Source organism: Astyanax mexicanus, chromosome 10, assembly GCF_023375975.1.
Source record: "Astyanax mexicanus isolate ESR-SI-001 chromosome 10, AstMex3_surface, whole genome shotgun sequence".
NCBI lineage: Eukaryota > Metazoa > Chordata > Actinopteri > Characiformes > Acestrorhamphidae > Astyanax > Astyanax mexicanus.
Genome location: NC_064417.1, coordinates 28924858 through 28947062, shown reverse-complemented (window position 1 = coordinate 28947062; position 22205 = coordinate 28924858). Strand labels below are relative to the sequence as shown.

The window sequence follows — 22205 nt, the reverse complement described above, 5'->3', positions numbered from 1 at the left end:
ATTGAACAGACGACACTCACCGCCGCAGTGTACACCGTTTCTTAATTTACAGATGAAAATGCTTTGAGCGAAGATCACAACCACACACAATCCCAACGCTGCTCCCAAACACATCATACCAGGATCCACAGGCTTCTCTGGAAGATATAAAGTTCCAATGAGCTACTTGGTGATTCAAGTTTTTAGAAGATAGAATCGTTAAATCCCAAATATAATCAGTAGAACTATCTTGCATGTACTAAAGAAAGTTATGTAACTTATTAAGATTAAAACTGGAATAATTCCTATATGTATACATTTTTTAAATGCTCTTTTAACCTTTTAAAACCTGAAATATCACTGAAGGTTTGTGGCATTTTTAAACTTATAAACAACTCTCTCCACTGCTTTGCTTTGTACATCGTTACTGTTGGTGTTTGCATGAATTCTGATCAGCGAATGGAGTTCGGGTGGCCCTCATTTACACAGAAGTGAATCACACTATTGTTTAATTCCATGCTTCAGGTTGCCTCTATTAACACATATAAGCTGGTGCTTGCAGTAGAAACATCTGAAGTCTGATTTTTTTTTTTTTTGTGAATTTTTGCAGATTGTCTGGAAATCATAGATACAGTATATTGCTTTAGTAAAAAGAAAGCTTAAAGATAAAAAAATCAACCTAAAACATAAATAAATTAGTTCATTTTTGGACCTGCAAATATTTTTTAATGATCTACAAATGTGAAATAGATCAAGATTTTCATCAGAATTAACGTTTTTTTTTTTCAGTTTATTTTTAGTATATATTCGCATTATACTGGTCATGGATTAATCTTTGGAGAGTAATTGAATTCAGCAGGCTATCCAAGCACCACTCTACTTATTCAAAAAACACATAACTATTCAAATGCATTCTTAAGGTTCTCCATATATCCATTGTAACCATTTTGTTTCCTTTTATATGAACTGTATACGGGTATTTGCCATTATAAATTTAATATGGAAGTATACAAATATACAAATAGGAAAGATACAACAAGAAAACAAATAGAGCTTACTGAAGTCTACTGGAGTTCCATCTCCAATAATGATCTTCCCACAGCTCGCCACAGCGCAGTAGTAAGTTCCAGTATCAGTGGTGTTGAAGATGTTCTTGGTGAAGTTGAACACACAGCCGTCTTTAGAAGAGCTGATCTCACACTGACGATTGCTGCTGCTGCTGCTGCTGTGATGAGTGAAGATGATTTCAGGAAAAGATCGTCCTGCAGAAGATCTGAACCAGAACACTTGCTGATCTGCTGGTTGGTTGTTAGGCTGGACCGTGCACTGAAGATTCACTGCTTCTCCTGGAGAAAGGGTCTGGAACGCTGGACTCTGCAGCACTGAGATTTCTGACTGTGAATGATCTGATCAATATAATAAAGACAACATTTAGACACGGCCAACTCAGTGTGTTAAACTAGCATCATGTACCAGTCTGTTACCAGTGCTGTACAGTTAATTAATCATTAAATTAGGAAATAATGTAGCTGATTTTAACTGTATAGTGTGAGAATTTGTGTAATTTTATGTATTAACAGAAATCATGTGTCCTACAGAAGCAATAGAAGATAGAAAATTAAAATATTAGAAAAATAGTATGTCATTACCTTTTACAGCTACAAATGTTCCTTTAGAAAACTTATCGGTGTTTCCATCTTTTCCACAGAAGTACATTCCTTCATGAGTTTTATTAGGTTGTTCAATAGTTAAAGAAAAATTGTCGTGTAATTTGAATCCTAATTTATCAAACCCAGGTGAAAGGCTGCCTGTCTTTTTTTCTTCTAGTTTTGTTGCCACTTCCTGCGGCACCTGTCCCGATATTAGTTTGTACCAAAACTGATTCTCCTTAACAGTCTGATGTTCAAGTTTACAGTCAAGAGTAACAGGTTTATCAGACTGAGCTGATATAAACTCTCTTTTTAGATCTTCCACAGCTTGAGCAGAACCTATAAAATAAAATAGAGCTGATATAAATTCCAATAAGAAAAAGGAGGAGGGCATTTCTACAATTAAAATGGTAACAATTTATCTGAAGCATAGCTACATAGGGGCTTTATAAAACATTCATAATCAATGAGTAACATACTTATAAAAAAACACGCTTTTTTAGATTTTAAGACCACTTTAAGACTACTATGTAGTTACAGTTTAAAAAAGTGTTTTCACTTGTTTTAATTAATTCAAATTTAATCTCCAAATTAATAGCAGGTTAGTATCTGTATTAAAAAAAAAACTTTATTAACTTACTTATTATGTAGAAAAGGAAAATGAGAATACTTGATGGAGCCGTCTTCATTAAACAAGCCATTCTGGTTTAAGGTAAACTGCTGGAAAGAAAGCAGTTTAGAGAACACTCATAGTGTATACGTTGGGTGGGGACTTGAGCTGAATCTGATTGGCTGAATAAACAGTCATCTTTTGCTTTTTTGCTTGCAACCAGTGTTTATTTTCCAGAAGTCATGTGACCTCCCTTTAAATAGGTTTAGCATTATTTATTAATTTTATTTGCAAAAGAATAACAACTCAACTCATAAATATTAAAAAGTTTATAATGGAGAGTGAAATACACCAGTCTGAGCTACGAGTAGAGGAAGACAAAAGTGTTTCCTTTTGCTTTATCTACTCTTTATATAACTGAGAGGTAGTTTGACAGCAAGTACATTATTTAATCATTTAATTTGATCTGAATGCTTCAGTCATTCCAAGTTTTAATAATGTTTTACAGTCATGTTACAGTCATCAAATAATAATACATATTTTTATTAATTTATTGCTACTGGTATGTATAGACTATTTTAAGCAGCATAATACAATTGTTTCTAAAATTGATAATCTATTATCTCTTTAAGAGTCAAATTAATGCATTATTGCTGCCAGTGGATACGAATACAATAAAATTATGCTATTTTTTTATGATAAATAAATATTGGCTAAGAAGCCTAATGCTAAGCATGGGAAATATGTGTAAAATCCTCCAGTACTGAGCTGTGGAGCAGTGGAACTGTGTCCTCTGGAATTATGGCACTCCATCCAATAATTTGGGGATGAATTGTGGAGTTGGGGATGAGTTGGGGAGGTAGTTGGGGGTGGGTTAGGGATTTGGAAATGAGTTGTGGAGGTAGTTTGGGATGAGTTGGGGAGGTAGTTTGGGGTGGGTTAGGGATTTGGAAATGCGTTGTGGAGGTAGTTTGGGATTAGTTGGGGTGGTAGTTGGGGGTGGGTTAGGGATTTGGAAATGAGTTGTGGAGGTAGTTTGGGATGAGTTGGGGAGGCAGTTGGGGGGTGAGTTAGGGATTTGGAAATGATTTGTGGAGTTAGTTTGGGTCGAGTTCGGGAGGTGGCTGGGGTGAGTTGGGGATGAAATGGGAAAGTAGGTGAGGTGGTTGGGGTTAAGTTGGGGAGGTTAATGGGATGAGTTAGGGAGGTAGTTGTAGAGTGTGAGAGGAAGTTAAGGATACATTGGGGAAGTATTTGGAGTTGAGTAAGTGGGGAGTTGGGGATGAGTTGGGGAGGTAGTTGGGGATAGGATGAGTTGAGTGGATAGTTATGGATAAGTTAGGGAGGTAATTGGTGATGAGTTGAGTGGGGAGTTGGGCAGGTAGCTAGGGATAAGATGATTGGAGAGTTGGTGATGAGTTAAATGGGGAATTAGGCATGAGTCGGGTTGGCGATCATGCAACATGCTGACATGACTAATGTGCTTATTGCTCAACACAATCAAATTCTCAATATATATATATATATATATATATATATATATATATATATATATATATATATATATATATATATTCATAATATGTTCATAATAACATAATTTAAAATGTAAAATAAAGACATTGTTTTTCCAAATTTTATTTTTTATTGTATAGTTTTCAATATTTTAAAGCATTTTTTAATTACATGTACTATAAGATATATTTTGTTGTCTAAAACTTATTTAAAAAAATATATAGAAAAAAAAAGAGAACGCTGCTGTCTTTACCATGCAAAAACTAAAATAAAAAAATACACACATTATTTTAAACTTAATTTCACAAAATACAAATATTTCACCCATCACATCAAAATGAACACAGAACCACTCACATTCATACAGAGCAGTTTAAATTAAAGCTACAAAACAATAAAGTAACTATATAGAAATGGGTTTATGAACATCACAAATTATTATTTACATAAAGTAACTTTTACTGAGTTGGTTTGTGGGGAGAAAAGGGGGTGAATCTGACTCTGGTGAAAAGAGTATTTGGACTGAAGGCAGTGAAGTAGAATTCCTCGTCTTTATCATCAGGATCCTTTAACAGAAATAAAGAACAGAGCTGAAATGTGAAAATCCAGTAGGTGGCAGTATAACTTCAGTAATCAGATTCTAACATGGGTGAACTGTACACCCAATGCATTTATAAAGTCTATTGCATTAATATAAGTATTCAACCCTTTTACATTTTGTTGTGCTTAGATAAAAAGACTAATATAATGCAATATACTGAATCAGAACCAGTGGGTGGTGATACATATTATATCTCCAACTTCTAATCAATACACAGCCCAAATATAGAATGATAAGACTGATATTTTATCTCTGTGTACATCTGTATTTAGATATACAGTATTGTGCAAATGTTTTAGCCACCTGTGAGAAGTTAATTATCTATTAATAATCTGTGAAGTAAGTGTTTATTAGCTCAGTAAAACACCAGCATTACAATAAATACAAACAGCAATTTTACAAAAACAGTGCTTTAACATCACTGTTGTCCTTAAAACATCTGAGTTTAAATGAGTTATTTCTAGTTCTCATCATATCAACACCTGGTTTGGTAAATTGGAAAATTTGGTAAATCAGGTGAGCTGCTGATGGAACTGAACATGTACACATGCTGGCTGTGGGCATCCAGGAGAAATGTGGAACTACAATTTGTTCTTCAGCTTGACTCTCAGGATAAAACATACTTAGTTAAAAATGAGAAATCGTTGAAATCGTTGAATGTTTATTTCCATCTGTTCAAATCATATGATCATATGTCTTTTCAGGTAAAACACTCCTATTGCTGAGATAAATGGATTAGTCTAATTTTCTTTGGTGCCTAAAACGTTTGCACAGTACTGAACTCTGATGATGGGTATGCTAAGTGAAGATAGCTGCAGTGTGTCTGGTGCAGTTTTATAAGCAGTACTACTACAACTAGTAATAATTCAGCCCAATAACATTAACTTTTTATTTAGGAAAATAGATACAGTGTTAAACAAGTTAAATCTAATGAATATTTAAGAAGACAGGACTATTACCTGATTGGCTGAGTTTTCAACCAGTAAATCCAGCTGATGTCGTACTGGAAACAAAATAATAAGAGGAAAAAGAAATATAAACATTTGTCTTTCAGTGCATTTCAGACACAGTCTGTTCTTAGCTTTTACTAATTTTCTTTGTACACAAAGGTTCATTTTACCACATTATATTAAATTTATGCACATATTGTTATCATTTTTATATTTTCATTTTTACATAATGTTACACATGTGCTTGTATTTTGTTATTAAATAAAGATAATGTTTACAGTTATTTCCCTATAAGCTCTAGATGCAAAATGGACAAACATGTCCTTTTTTTAACAAGTACTTGTAAAATCACGTTATGTTACATCAATATGACCTTTTTAAGGTGTTTAGACAGGCTACAAGGTACACTGACAAATCCAGCTGAAAGAGTGAATTATCTCAAAATTGGATGAACTGGAAATTTTAAGCTGGTCAATACAACCTTTTTAAATGTAAAGAAAAGTCATTTTATTTTTTAGTTTGTCATACTATTTTACTTAAGCAATAATACATAAGAGGCACTGCCAATATCACATGTTACAATGTAGGCCACAGGTCGAGTGCCATAGATCAGCACAGCGGTGCCAGTATTACACATTATAGCATGAACCTTGAGTGTATTATTGCGATTATACCAAGTTCCATGATGGCTGTTTATTAAAAGGTTTTGAGTTAGAGAGGGCAAGAAAATACGATCTGTTTGGTTATAAACACTCCGCGAGTTAAAATAGTTCCATTGCTACTCGGTTTGTAGCAGTGCTGTTTGGTTTGTAAGCGCTGCATCGTTGCTAGGTTACCTGTATGTGGAGTAATACATGGAGAGCTTCGGTTACAGAGCCTCTCAGGTAATCACATTGCAGGGTCAGAACTAACTTTGGTATAATACACAATAATGTGTACAGAATAAATGATCAAACTACTCATTAAACAAATTAATTATTTAATTAATTAATAAACCTCACTATGTGATTAGATTAATTTCTGATTTATTTATAATAATATATGAATATGTTTTATTATATCATTTTATTAATTATAATATTTAAATGTGTGCTATAAGCTTTATAGCTAAAGCCTGTTACATTAGAAATGACCATAAAATTGTTCCTCATGCTTATCAAGTTTATTACTGTAAACCAAATTTCTGTAAAACAAAATGCTTCATCCAGTGAACCTAAAGTATGACTCGTCAATTAAACTGCAATTGTTTACCTCAAATAAATAGATTAAACCCAGATCAAACTACGCGATTTAAATTACTGTAATTGAACACACAGATAAACACAGAACGTATACGTTATACGCATACTAAGCATAAAAGAAACACTTACATCTGCAGTGTTCACAGTTTCTTCTTTTACAGAGTAGAGCTGAGATCACCACCACACACAGTCCCAGCGCTGCTCCCAGAAAGATCACAACAGGATCCACAGGCTTCTCTACAAAACACCAATCATCAAACATACTACAAATTAATATTCATAAGCAGTAACTGTTTAACAAATTACTTACTTTTTATTATGTGATTGCAGCTCAAATAATACATTTATATACATAATGCAAATAGTACACACACAGATATACTGTGTATTTGTATTGTCCTGCTTAAAGTATGGTAATATAATGCAATATGTTAAATCAGAACCCCTGGATGGTGATATATAACATATCTACAAGTTCTTTTCAAAACACAGCAATAATATAGACTGATAAGACTGATATTTTATCTCTTTGTACATCTGTATTGAGATATACACTGATGACGTGTTACTAAGTAAAGCTAGCTGCAGTGTATCTGGTGCGGTTCACACCCCCATGTCTTCAGAAGGTGTGAGAGGTGTTTTTTTTTACCATTGTCTTTTCAATGTCTGATGGCAGATCTACAAACCTACAATCTCGAATACAGTCTATATAAATAATACAAATAGTGCACATATGTATATATATATATTATTAACCCAAATAGGTTTTATATGAAAAAATAGAGCTTACTGAAGTCTACTGGAGTTCCATCTCCAATAATGATCTTCCCACAGCTCGCCACAGCGCAGTAGTAAGTTCCAGTATCAGTGGTGTTGAAGATGTTCTTGGTGAAGTTGAACACACAGCCGTCTTTAGAAGAGCTGATCTCACACTGACGATTGCTGCTGCTGCTGCTGCTGCTGCTGTGATGAGTGAAGATGATTTCAGGAAAAGATCGTCCTGCAGAAGATCTGAACCAGAACACTTGCTGATCTGCTGGTTGGTTGTTAGGCTGGACCGTGCACTGAAGATTCACTGCTTCTCCTGGAGAAAGGGTCTGGAATGCTGGACTCTGCAGCACTGAGATTTCTGACTGTGAATGATCTGATCAATATAATAAAGACAACATTTAGACACGGCCAACTCAGTGTGTTAAACTAGCATCATTTACCAGTCTGTTAACTGTGCTGTACAGTTAATTAATCATTAAATTAGGAAATAATGTAGCTGATTTTAACTGTATAGTGTGAGAAATTGTGTAAATTTATGTATTTACAGAAACCATGTGTCCTACAGTAGCAATAGAAGATAGAAAATTAAAATATTAGGAAAATAGTATTTCATTACCTTTTACAGCTACAAATGTTCCTTTAGAAAACCTATCGGTGTTTCCATCTTTTCCACAGAAGTACATTCCTTCATGAGTTTTATTAGGTTGTTCAATAGTTAAAGAAAAATTTTGGTGTAATTTGAATCCTAATTTATCAAACCCAGGTGAAAGACTGCCTGTCTTTTTTTCTTCTAGTTTTGTTGCCACTTCCTGCAGCTCCTGTCCCGATATTAGTTTGTACCAAAACTGATTCTCCTTAACAGTCTGATGTTCAAGTTTACAGTCAAGAGTAACAGGTTTATCAGACTGAGCTGATATAAAGTCTCTTTTTAGATCTTCCACAGCTTGAGCAGAACCTATAAAATAAAATAGAGCTGATATAAATTCCAATGAGAAAAAGGAGGAGGGCATTTCAACAATTAAAATGGTAACAATTTATCTGAAGCATAGCTACATATGGGCTTAATACCACATTAAATAACATATTTATAAAGAAACACTTGTTTTTCTTTTTAGATTTTAAGACTACTCTTAACATGGCATATGGCATTGATATAACTGATATAACTAGGGTCCATTTATTGTATTTATAATGCTGTTATATCTATCCATTTTAAAATATGATGCTCAGTATATTTAAAGCATTTTATGTCAACACAATCTAATTTGTTTACTAAAACGTCTTATGTCACGTTGAGAGTGTTATTGAATAGTTCGATTAATATTCAAGTGTCACTTTTATTTGTAAATACACAATGCAATGCTTATATGAAATTAATTTGTTATAAAAAATCCCCATACATAGGTACCCTTTAAATAAAGTGTTTACCATTCATTTTAAATTATTTAAATTTTATATCTACATTTAAAGCTGATAAAAAACTGTAAATATAAAAAAAGCTGTATACACTTACTCATTATGTAGAAAAGGACAATGAGAATACATGATGGAGCCGTCTTCATAAGACAAGCCATTCTGGTTGGAGGTAAACTGATGGAAAGGAAGCAGTTTAGAGAACACTCACAGTGTATAAGTTGGGTGGAGACTGGAGCTGAATCTGATTGGCTGGATATGCAGTAGTTTTTTGCTTTTTTTCTTGCAACAAGATTTTAATCAGAAGTCACGTGACCTTCTTTTAAATAGGTTTAGCATTATAAATCAATTTTCTGATAAGCCAGAAAACAACTAAATTATATAAATTAAAAAAATCAATATAGTATATATCTAATAGTGTAATATATCTATAACTAATTTATATGTACTCAGAAGAATACAAATTAAAATGTACTTAAAAATGAGAAATTAGGCTGGAGTGAGGATTTAGTTTTTTCTTTTGTTTTATCTAACCTTTAAATAATTGTGTATCTTTCTCTGATATACTGACAGAGCGCAGCTCAGTTAGAGAGGTAGGTAGACGACAAGTACGTCATTTGATCATTTAATTTAATCTGAATGCTTCAGTCAATCCAAAAAATATATAGGACTAAGTTTTTACTAGTGTTTTACAGGCCCCTTAAAATCCCCCAAAATAATTAATGTTTTATTATCAGAGAATTTGATTCATTTGTTTCTACTGGTATGTATAGACTATTTCAAACAACATAATACAATTGTTTCTAAAATAAAAAATCTATTCTCTCTTCCACTGTCAAATTAATGTATTATTGCTGCTGCTGGATAGGGATAGATTTTAAGTTTTATTTAAAAATATGCATTAGCCTGTTAATACTTTTAGACACAATGCGTATTTGTCAGAGCCAGGATTGCCAGTTTAACATTTAGTAATAATTTCATTCTTGTTGTAAAACATGTTGAGTTTTGTAGACTGTCATAGTCACAGAGAGCTCCCAAACTTCAATTAATTGACCTTTTGACCTTTGCATAACAAGCAGCATATTTTAAGCAAATAAGTAAGACAATATCTAATTACTTGCATTAAAACTTAGTATAACATTAAACAAACCTTAAACTCACAGAAGAACACACAGGAAACATTACAGCCTGACTTGGGAAAAGCAGTTAGTTATTATCAGTCAATACTGTTGTCTAACTAATGGTTCATAAGCATTAAGTTTCAGTTATGTTTCATAATGTTTTAATTAGTAAGAACTAATTATTAGATGAAACATTACTTCAACATTTAACGTTTAACTGTATTGTATCTGTTATAAATACTGTTTTTTGTGACCTGTTTTGTAAAGTGTTATGCAAGAATTTTCCTTTTTACTAAAAAGGAAGTGCCTCTTTTTGCTCCCTGAAGGCCAACACAGAGAGGACGAGGAAGAGCTTCTTCCTTTATGCTATATGGGCTCTAAACCAGGACAAACAACAGCAAAACAGCAAAAATAACAAAAAAAGTTTAATATGACATTTTCACAATTTTTTTATGTGGAACTGATTAAAATCAGTGGTTAATTGTAACATTACAGAAAAAAATAATTAAAGAAATTACAAGAAAATATACAACCAAAATATATAATGAAATCTCATAAGGAAGAAGGGCACTCTACATCACTGCAGTAACTCTGTACTCTGTATGATACAGTTTTACTGTGTTAGTTTATTGAAATTAAAACCAGTAAATCTGACTTTGGTGAAAATGTTTTCCTTCAACACTCTTCTCTTCATCTTATCAGAGAAATGTAAATCAGAAAAGTCAAACTCTTCATCATCATCATCCTGCAGAAAAAAAGAAAGTAGCTAAAATAAGGTAGGGGATCATATAACTGCAGTAATAAAATTATAATCAGGACCTATAATACTTCTTAACCAGCCTTTATATATATATTTGGGATGAGTTTTGATAAGTTTGGAATGAGTTTGGGATGAGTTTTGAGAGTTTTGGGGTGAGTTTTGGATGAGTTGTTTTTCAGTTTAAAATAAACTTGGAATGAGTTTTGAGTGAATTTGGAATAAGTTTGGGATTAGTCTTGGATACAGTTGGCATGGGTTTGGGACTAGTTTCAAATGAGTTGGGTTTCAATTTTAATATATTGTGATTTGGTCAATGATTTTGGGGGTGAGTTGTGTATCAGCTTGGAATAAGTTTGGGATGAGTTTTGATAAGTTTGGGATGAGTTTAGGATGAGTTTTGGATGAGATGTTCTTCAGTTTAAAATAAATTTGGGATGAGTTTGGAATAAGTTTGGGATTAGTCTTGAATACGTTTTGGTTAGTTAAATGAGTTCTGGGATAGTTTGGAGTGATGAGTTTGTGGATGAGTTGGGGTTGACTTTCCGGGAAGTTTGGGGTGGCTTTGGGCTAAGTTTGGAATGAGTTTGGGATAAGTTTGGAATGAGTTTGGGATAAGTTTAGGATACATTTAGAATGAGTTTGGGATAAGTTTGGAATGAGTTTGGGATAAGTTTAGGATACATTTAGAATGAGTTTGGGATAAGTTTGGAATGAGTTTGGGGTGAGTTTGGAATTACTTTGCTGTAAGTTTGGAATATATAATCAAAAGCTGTCAAAATCACCCTTATTTAACCAATTGTATAGTTTTAAGTGTAAATATGATTGACCTCACCAAAGTATCAGACTGTTAATCAAATTTTTGAGAATGCTTCTCAGAATGTATCTCAGTGTACATCTGTGCCAGGAAGCTGACATCAGACCCACAAGGGCAGCAGTGCAGTGTGAGTGAGACTTTCACACCCCAGTCTTCTAAAAGGTGTGAAAATGTTGTTAGATCTAACGTTTAGATTTCATATTTTAATGAGGCCTTTTATAAGGTAGTAGTGCTTTACCTGCTTAACCCTGAAAATTCTTATACATATTCTACAGTAATTAATATAGTTCAGTAACATTTTCAGTAACTATAGTTTATAATAATTATTTAATATTAAAATATTTAATCATTACAATGTTGTGTGTGGTCTTAGTCCATGGCAGACTAATGGTATATATGTACGGGTATATAAAAACTCATTGCTACCATGCAGATTATATATTGGTATGAAACAAACCATTTAAAATAATAACTTGGTTATGTATACTTTGTATGTTGTTGCCCACAGTCTGAGCAGAACAGGCACATACCAGATCTTGTAGAACCTCTGGAAGAAGAACAGATGTATATGTTTTACCTTAAAAAATACAATGAGAGAACATCTGTTAGAGGTTGAGCAACACAAGAAAACTAAAGACCTTTCTTTGCATCTGAGTAAACTCACCACTGCAGATCCCTCTCCTCCAGCTCCAGAAGGTCAGAGTGATGTTCCAGAATAAACTCAAACCCAGAGCCAGACTGAGGATCACAACCAGAACAGAATGATCACCTTGAACAGAGGGTTCTGGAAAAAAGGAGCGTAATTTGCACACAAATTGATATAAATTATATACAGCTCTTAAAAAAATAAGATACCACTTAAAAATGATGAGTTTCTTTGATTTTACCAAACTGAAAACCTCTGGAATATAATCAAGAGGAAGATAGGTGATCACAAGCCACCAAATCAAGCTGAACTGCTTAAAGTTTTGCACCAGTAGTGGCAAAAAGTTATCCAAAAGCAGAGTGCAAGACTGGTGGAGCAGAACAGTAGAGATACCCAAGGTACAATACAGTATTACTCCAGCAAAAGTAGATAGTGACTTGTACAAATGTGATCACATTAATACGTACTAGGTAGGATATTTGAGATATGTTGAGATATTTCATGATATTTAAGTTAAAGTAAAATTTTAAATATAAATTTGGAATACTTTAGATACCAGATAAAAGTAAAGATTCAATAATAAATATACTTAATTGCAGTTTTTAAACAAATTAATAATTTGTTGCTTTGTTACTGTCCACCACTCAAAATGATTTTGACATATTGGCCTATTGTCTTTATATGAAATCCAAAAATATCGCAACAAAATATGACATAATTTTTAATGTTTTTTGCCAATTTAATGTAGCTATAATATAATGCTTAAAATACAAAAAAATCTTACTTGAGCATACTGTTGTCCCGTTCCCGATAATGATCCTCCCACAGGTCTCCACAGCGCAGTAGTAAGTTGCAGCATGGTGGTTGTTGGGGATGTTGGGGGAGAAGTTGTACACACTGCTGTGTTTAGAAGAGCTGATCTCACACTGACGGCTGCTGCTGCTGCTGCTGCTGCTGTTGTGATGAGTGAAGATGATTTCAGGAAAGGATGATCCTGCAGCAGATCTGATCCAGAACACTCTCAGTTCTGCTGATCTGATCTCAGGGAGAACCGTACACTGAAGATTCACTGCTTCTCCTGGAGGAACCGACTGCAGTGCTGGAGTCTGGAGAACTGAGATGTTGGAATGTTCTGTAAATATAGTGTCATCAGTGTCAGAATAAGGAAATGTATTATACACTCTACACAGTCAACTTTATACATTTTAAATGGCTATTTTTTAATACTGATTGAACCTTAAAAAAACAATAGTCTGAGCAGTAATACCGTTCTAGTTAAATCAGCAAGAAACTATGAGTGGAAATAGTAACTTTCAACAGTGCAAAAGTCTTTACTCAGATTATCCAAAGATACTCCTGACAGACCCCAAATTCTAGATACTTTTGAGCTCAGATAGTGCCAGAATTTAGCCACACAGTAACCATATTGCTTGCCACACACACTTTTCACATAGATCTGACAAAGATATAGCATAGATATTACTAATATATACATATCAATTCTATGTAGAAGAACAAGAACAAGACATAGTAAGTGCAACCAAAGCTTTAACCAATATTTGTGCTTTATCCAATGCTGTTAAAGAGCTGGGCCTTTAGGTGACCTTTAAATAATAAAGTTATTCTGTTGAGTAAATAAATTCAATCAACATAATAACTTTACCATCTCTACGAAGAGACCATGCTATCCTGTAGAAGTATGTAAGTTATTTTTACAAATACCAGTTTTTAGAGGCCTTTCAGAGGCACACATTTGCATTTCTTCAAAAGCTTACATTACCATTATTTTAGTGAGTATCACCTCTAGCGTTCCTTTTTTCTCTAAATAATTATATACTCGTGAGTTTGTTTAGTACAGAACATAGCAAGCACCAAATACAAAACGCTATATAAACTTGTGTAATAGTTGGCTGATGACTTCTGATGGCTAAAAGAAGGAGCACTGGTGAGATTGAAGCATAATCAAACAGAATAATGTTTAAATAATGTTTTATTTATTTAAATATGTTGTTGTTATTATTACTATAATTATGATCATTTTTCATGAGCCTGATGTGCTAAAGGCAAAGTGTCATAAGAATACAGGTTCTTTTTGTTCAACATGGTAAAATGTACCCTTAAATCTGGGGTGAATTAGGAGTGATATAGATCGTTTTTGAGTTTTTTTGCCATTGATGGACAAAAAACAAAAAACAAATGGTCCATTTCTGAAATACTGAAGATATTAAGTTATAAAAATTTGGTTTTGTAGTTTCACAGCTAGGCCTAAGCAAACTTTTTTTAAATATATTGTTTGTATAGCTAAACTGTCCCATTTGATCTTTGATTGTCCCAATCATCGTTAATTCACCATATATCATGATCCTTCAGGTCCATCAAAAACAGGGACAAACAACTGCGAAGGAACTAAACGTACTGAAAGCATAGCCTTGAGGGTATCACCCCATTTACAGCTTGGTACGATTTTTTTTTTTTTCTGAGAGTGTACCCAAGTCTCACATCAAACAATAAGATACATTGGCACATATTTTAGATTTGTTAAATAATGTGAACCAAAGCCAATAAACAATTGGAGTAATTACCTGTCACCGTTAAGAATGTGCTGTTTGAAAATTTCAGTGTTTTTCCTTCACCGGTTCCACAGAAGTACATCCCGCCATCTTCTTTAACAACATTTTCAATAGTGAGAGCAAAGCCTGTCGTATCTTTCTGCACTTTAAATCTTGGATGGGGTGATATTTCTGAATCTCTGCCTTTTAACTTTGAAGCCACTTCCAGTGGAGAATGCTCCAGTCTCTGCTTGTACCACATCCTAACCTCTGCACTGGACTGGTCTCCAAGTGAACAGTGAAGAGTAGCAGCTTTTCCAAGTTCAACTGAGAGAACCAGCGGCTGTGGATTTAGAGCTGCTTGAGAAGAACCTGTAAAAAAAGTTTAAAAAAAGTCTGTCAGTAAAGTGTGCACTAACATGAAGGGTAGGAAGAAGAGTGACTCTTCAGAGTCCAGTTGATGAACCAAAACAGTACGTTACATTATCTTTCAATGTCTAAATGTCAATGTTCAGAACAGTTTTAAATCTAGCATGAAACTGTTTTTGGTATATATATATTTAAATATTATGCAAAATAAAATACTTTTTTTAAATAAATATTGTTTAAGAAACGTGGATATTATATAATGTTGCTCAAACCATAACCATAATAAAAATAGCATTATAAAATAATAAAATAATGATATAATGAAACTCACAGATGTTGTAAAGAAATAGCATGATAATTCCAGTCCTTTGTAGAGCCATGGTGTAAAAACTGAAGCCAGTACAGCCTGGAGGAGAGCATTTAAGTAAAGAAGTGACTGAGTTAACCACTGAACTGTCTTGGTTGAAGCTGATTGGCTGGAAAAGTTTTTTTTTTCTCCTCAGCTTCCTTCAAACCATATTTGGTGATCAGAAGCTCTTTGTTCTGGATAGAAATATAATAAAAGCCCCCTCCCTCATCTCTGTGACAAATGAACACATGAATTCTTTTTTTTTTTCTGAAAGTAAAATAAACATTTATGTATAGACAAAAAACATTTTATTCAAGTGTATATCATAAATTAGACTACAATTTATATAATTAATACAATGTAATTAATGCCTAAAAAAATAGTCCTGATGTTATTTTACCCCATAGAACATTTTTTTATGTTTAAGAGATACAACTGATTTAAAATGTATATCTGTAATTTTCTTTTGTTTATTGATTTATTGATTTGTTAATTGATTGGGGCAACCAAACATACATTTCTATTTTAATCTATAGCATTTTAATTCAATTTTCGTTCTTATTTCTTTTAATAGCATACTCAAAGAACCTCTGTAGAGTGTGTTTATAAACTTTAAAAGTCTTATTTCATTGACATTCAACAATTAATCCACTCTAAGTAACAGTGTTAGATAAAATAATAAATTTTACCGCAATCAATTTAAATAAAGCTTTATTACAATTATGCAACAAATACATTTGTAATACGTTACATTTGTAATACGTTACATTTGTAATACGTATTTTATTATTGTGAAATATGCTATTTAAACATATCTTTATTAAACAAAAACATGGCACTTACTGCCTGAAAGAAATAATGAAAAATGTAAAGAAAAAGAGCAATTAAAATAGCAAGTAAACATTGCAGATTATCTCTATTAATCTTATTTTACAGAATTTCCACAATTTAAATTAGATAGTTTTAATTTTCAATCATTATTAAAATTGGAATATAATATATTAAAAAAATGACACTTTGCAAATATAGATTTGTTTTTTATACAAAACACAAAGTTCAGAAAATAAAGAAAACATAAATCAGTGGACACAAAAAAACTAATACTGACTTCCGAATAAAATATAAAAAAAATCCTGTACTAGAGTTAATCTCAGTATATTAACAGTTATTTTTACCATTTATTTATTATTATTATTATTGTTATTATTATTATTATTATTAATAATAATAATAATAACAATAATAATAATAATAATAATAATAATACTTTTCTATACACAGTGTTTTACACTGATTTAAAGAAATCGTTAACCAATTAAAAATGTTCTTTTTTTATGAGTGTCATTGTATGTAAAACATTTTTTTGCATTAAATTACAATAGAATCACTTTGTTGACAAATGGAAATCAATTATCAACATTATAGAATGTTAGTAAATATAGAATTTAAAGTAACACTTTACGATAAGAGTCACAAATGACAGCACTTACACCATAGTCATTTTTCAAATAATTATTGAATTATTGAGTGAAAACTAGTTTAGACATTATAAATCAATACAAAATTTTATTGCTTAAGAAGGTTGATAATAATACTGAATTGAAACATTAGTTAAAAACATTTGTAATTATTAATAATGTCTTAATTATTAATTAGTTGATGCATTCTTTTGTAAGTACTGTTAATGAATGTACCCATATTGTAAAGTGTTACTGAATTTAATAACATGTATTACATTACACTCATCAGCTGGGATTATGTATAAAGAGTGTAATATTATTATTTAGCGATGTGATCGATTATTAGCAGCAGCGTGTCTCCTCACATCAGAGTAAACCACGTCCTCAGACTGTTCCCTCTTCACTCTGCCCGCTTTAGCTTTACGATCTTTAAACTGAACAGAAGCGTAATTCACTCCAGCAGATTCACCGTCCTGCTGGAACACAGAGACACAGAGCAGAGTTAAATAAAAGGAAAAGACAGTGTGAGATTAGTGAGAATTAGTGAATTATTTACTGCTCATGATGTACCTGATTGGCTGAGTTCTGTACTGCAGACCACGGCTGCTCACTGTTGGTAGATCTTCCTACAGAGGAAAAGAATATACAGTACCATCACTCAGAATGTGTGGAATGTAATTTTACTATCAAGAAATATTGTGCAACCTGTTTTTCCATCTACAGTTATCTCTATCAGACCTGAAATCTCACAGTATTCTAATTAAAAGGTTACTTATTCTTAAATTCAGCTATTTAATTCTAGAAAATCTGAAAGATAGCTTTACTTATATGATTTATTATTTAAAACTGTGCAACCTGAGGTGATACGAATTGTTATCTTACACCCTGTGAACAGTCTATTTTCAATTTTCACGCTTTGTGCCGACATTTATAAAACAGCGTTAGATTTAGAAATATATATTTAAATCCACTTGCACGATGCACAATTTACTGATGCGCTATAGATCAAGCATGCACAGCGTAGCTTGATTTTTAGTGCATGACGATGTGTCTTTGGTATCATGAGGACGCAAAAATATGTCTTGCGCAGCTCAAAACACACAAAGGGAATGAACTAATTATCTTAATTAATCCTGGGTGAGTTTTAGGCATGAAAAACATGAAAAAAACTATTTTTAGGTATGGACGTGTGACTGTTGACTGTTGTCAGACTCAGTTAGTGGCGCACCTGTATTTCCCACCACCATAATAGAAACATGCCTGATATTTACCTAAACACAACTCACTTCCAGACCTCCACGCCCATCAGTGTGGATATATTCCCAAACTCGCTATTTTGACGAAGCAGGCGCAAGACATGAAAATATATTGTTGACTGGGTGTAAGATAGCAACAAGCATTTTTTTTTATTTATTTGTACACTGTAATAAATTCAACATAACAAATGTTTTAAGTGGAAACAAAAAGAAAACATTTGTGGAAATGTAGTAACGTTTTTAACAGTTTTCCACTTCTTATCTACATTTACAGTGTATTTATTAATTTTTGTGATATTGGTTTTGAATTTGCCTACTATAAAACAGGTTCTTATCCATTTTAAACACATTTTAAAGTAAAAAAAAGGAAAAACATATTTTATGATTCAATAAAGTTAAAAAAGAGCTCTCAAACTTCTAAACTCAGAAACTCACCACTGCTTTGTTCGCTGTTTCTTCTTTTATAAAACACAATGGACTGAGCGATAATCACAACCACACACACTCCCACAGCAGCTCCCAGAATGATCACAGTGGGCTCTGCAGGCCCCTCTGGAAGAAATAACAGCGAATATAAATAGTGTAAATGTGACTAAACAATGCAAACTAACAACAACTGACTATTATCTGTAACTTTACTCAATAAACCTCCCTAATATTCATTCTCCAGTCTATGATTTTACCTTCACTACATAAATAATCAATAATAATTCAATTACTCAAGTTCACTGGTGTTCCATTCCCGACAATGATCCTCCCACAGGTGGCCACAGCGCAGTAGAAAGTTCCAGTATCGTTCTCATCGGTGATGATCTTGGTGAAGTTGTACACACACTGACGGCTGCTCCTGCTGAAGTTATGAGTGTGGATGATTTCAGGAGAGGATGATCCTGCAGCAGATCTGAACCAGAAGACTCTCAGTTCTGCTGATTGGTTCTCAGGGTAGACGGAGCACTGCAGATTCACTCGCTGTCCTGAAGGAACTGATGCTGAGACTGGAGTTTGGATCACTGAAATGTTAAATTGGGGATTCCCTAATCAATAAAATAAAAAGACATAACTTTAGCTTAAATTATGTCATTATTAGAGAAAAAACAATGAGATTCTACAAATACAATAGAATGTGAAATTACAATTTTGAAATGGCTTTGTGGAATTGATTATGATTTATGTCTATAAGGGTCATACAGAAAGATGCGATAATTAAGTAGCAAACCAAATGGTGTTCACACATGAAATCCAAATAAAACAGAAGTGCAAAAATATACATAGTAGAATAAAGAGTATGCAGAAAGAACTTAACATAAGATATAAACCTACAATGTGCATAATCTGGAAATAAATGGGTAATATATGTATATCATTTACAATATGTATATAACAGCAGTACAGGAAGCGTTTACAGATATATTTTTAATTAATGTTTTATATCTGTTTACACACACACACACACGCACACACACACGCACACACACACACAAATCTCACCTTGAACAGCTAAAAATGATGTTCCATTAGAAAACTTCAGTGTGTTCTTTTCCAGAGATCCACAGAAGTACATTCCCTCATCATCTTTAGTAGCGTTTTTAATCATCAGAGAAAAATGTTCCTTTATTTCAAATCTGTCTGATATTACTGTGGGTTGTTTTTCAAATAATTTCACTACCACTTCTTGAGGTTCCTGTCTCACTCTTTGTCTGTACCAGACCCAAACCTTGGAGATGTGACCAGCATTTTCTACTTTACAGATAAAAGTTACATTTTTTCCAAAATCAACTGAGACAAACGACGGCCCATTAGGATCCACAGCTTCAGCAGAATCTAGAAGATAAAATTATTTCATCTCAAATAAGAATAAAACAGTGGGTGACATTAATAAACACAGTGAAATTGAAAACTTACAGATTATCTGAAGAAACAGAATAAAAATCCATATCAGAGACATTTCTGAGAAAGAAACTCCAGAGATCTTCACTGAAGCAAACTTGAAAAGAAAGTAACTGACCAAAGAGCCAAAATCACTGAAAGGAAAATATGCTGAAGCTGATTGGTTGGGGGAGTCACATGGGTTTTTCTCTCTTTTTTTTTTCTTTTTTAAAGATTGCTTGATAAAGTAATGCTTAGCCACTAGAAGAGCTATTTGGAGCATTTTGAGCTGTTTAGCTGCAAAAAATATGCTGTGATAAAAAACATCTTTTACCTTTTGTGTTTCCTAAATATATACACATTCATTTATTAATCATGATCATCGATTATTTAAATATATGAATGTGGGAATTAACGTGTTTCTAATTCAATATTTTCTTAAACTATGTACAACACTGTTCATTTGATTATAGATATATATATATATATATTTCCCTTCATGCTTAAACCACAATACATACATTCACAGAGACTAATCACAGGTAAATCACACCTATTGAACACATTTGTGCCACAATATTATCATCATTATCTATCCATATATCCATCTTCATGTCCCCAAAAACATTCTCTATCTAGTGGAGGTTTTAGGCTGTCTAATGGCTTTCTTAATGTTATATTATTCATAAAGTTGTTTTGACGAAAAGCACCAAGATCATTTGTGAGTTTGCTAATTTGTTAATGCTCCCCTGTTTATTCCTTAAAAGGTGCAGCAGTTTCGTCTAGACACCTGTAACTGCTTCACTGTTTAAGGTGTAATGAAAATGTACAATAATCTAACATTAGAGTGATTGTGTCAATATGCTCCAGCATTTAAGGTGGAACTGAAACTACGAGGTTCTTACCAACTTGAACGTAACTAATGCATTACTTTTTAAAGTGGAATGGAATAGTAGGAAACTTATTGGTGTGTTTAAGATTGTGATTAAGTATTTTTGCATGTTCACTGTGGTGCTGCAAAGCTTTTCATAGTGATATATGAAAATATCAGCACTGTATTGTTTTACGATATTTTTTGTTGCTATACTGTACAGATTTTTTAATCAGTAGTTTACAAGTTAAAAATAATGATGTCAGACAATGGTTGTGTTAAAACCCCGCCACTAGGAGGCAGTATTGTACAGTATTTTGTATAAAAATAAAGTACATTTTCTTATTTAAAGCAAAAAAATACAGATACAGATCATTATTAGTGTACATGTAAATAATGAAGTCAGACAGTTCTGTGTTCTGTTTAAACCCCACTTACTAGAAAGCAGTATTTTTAAGTATTTTGAGTGAAAAGTTTTCTAATTTAAAACGATAAAAAAAATGTGAAAGTGTGTTATCTCATGCAGTATATCGCTTTGCGTACACTTCCACAATATATTGCGATATATTGAACCATAGGCAACCCCTGAATTGATTCTTCTGCACAACCTCCTCTAAATATCTTTGTGTGATTGTGGTTCTATTATTTATGATTATTATTTATTAATCATACTATTATTTATTAATGGTCTCCACCTCGAGAGACACAATCACAGGTTGACCTGAATGCTGTTTCTGTCAGTTTGTTCTTGTGGAGTCTTTTCACACTTTTCCTGTACTGAGAGACACTTTATTTTCATATTCTCATTGATGTGGAGCACTAACTGTCACTAACTGTGACACCTAATGTGATGTGAGGGGGGCCTTGGACACAGGGGCCTTATTTTAAATTAAGGGGGCTGACAAAATATTAAGCAGATAGGGTGGTCGAGCTCTGCTTGGATTAAGCATGCTGCTTCTCCATCAGCCGCCGGAGTCTGAGAGAGTACAGCCATGCTCTCTCTGGGTGGGAACAGTAGGTGGCGTCCTTTCCCTTTATCAACCCGTTTGTAATGCTGGCCACCACAGGCATCTGTTAACTGGTCTCAGAGTGCACTGCCTACCCATATATGCATCAGCCCTCACCCTCTTAGTGTTGGGGGCATTACTAGTGAAGGGGGAGTTTATATGAATGGAAATGATTAGATCATTCGCCTTCCAAACTTGAGAAAACATTGAATAAATAAAGAAAAATACCTGAAAACAAAACAAGCAGAGTTGAACAATTTGCAGAGTCCAAATATATTTCTCTGTTTTCATTGAATTCACAAAATAAAGTGTTTTTTTATCCTTTATATTTATGCTGATGACTTGATGATTTCACTGTGGCCACATGGGAGAGCTGCTGCTACAACAACAAGGTGATGTATAATCTGA

At 33.1% G+C, this 22205-nt stretch overlaps 1 protein-coding gene and 1 long non-coding RNA gene across 6 annotated transcripts in view; both read right to left on the bottom strand.

The window, feature by feature from the left end:
- LOC111197366 (uncharacterized) overlaps nucleotides 1-22205 on the bottom strand; it is a 125185-nt gene that overhangs the window by 86834 nt on the left and 16146 nt on the right. The window lies entirely within an intron of this gene.
- LOC125804789 (uncharacterized) lies at nucleotides 17007-18599 on the bottom strand. The gene is made up of 3 exons (XR_007440967.1): nucleotides 18489-18599; nucleotides 17368-17423; nucleotides 17007-17270 (listed from the first exon to the last, which is right to left on the bottom strand). It is a non-coding gene; the product is annotated as an uncharacterized LOC125804789 (long non-coding RNA).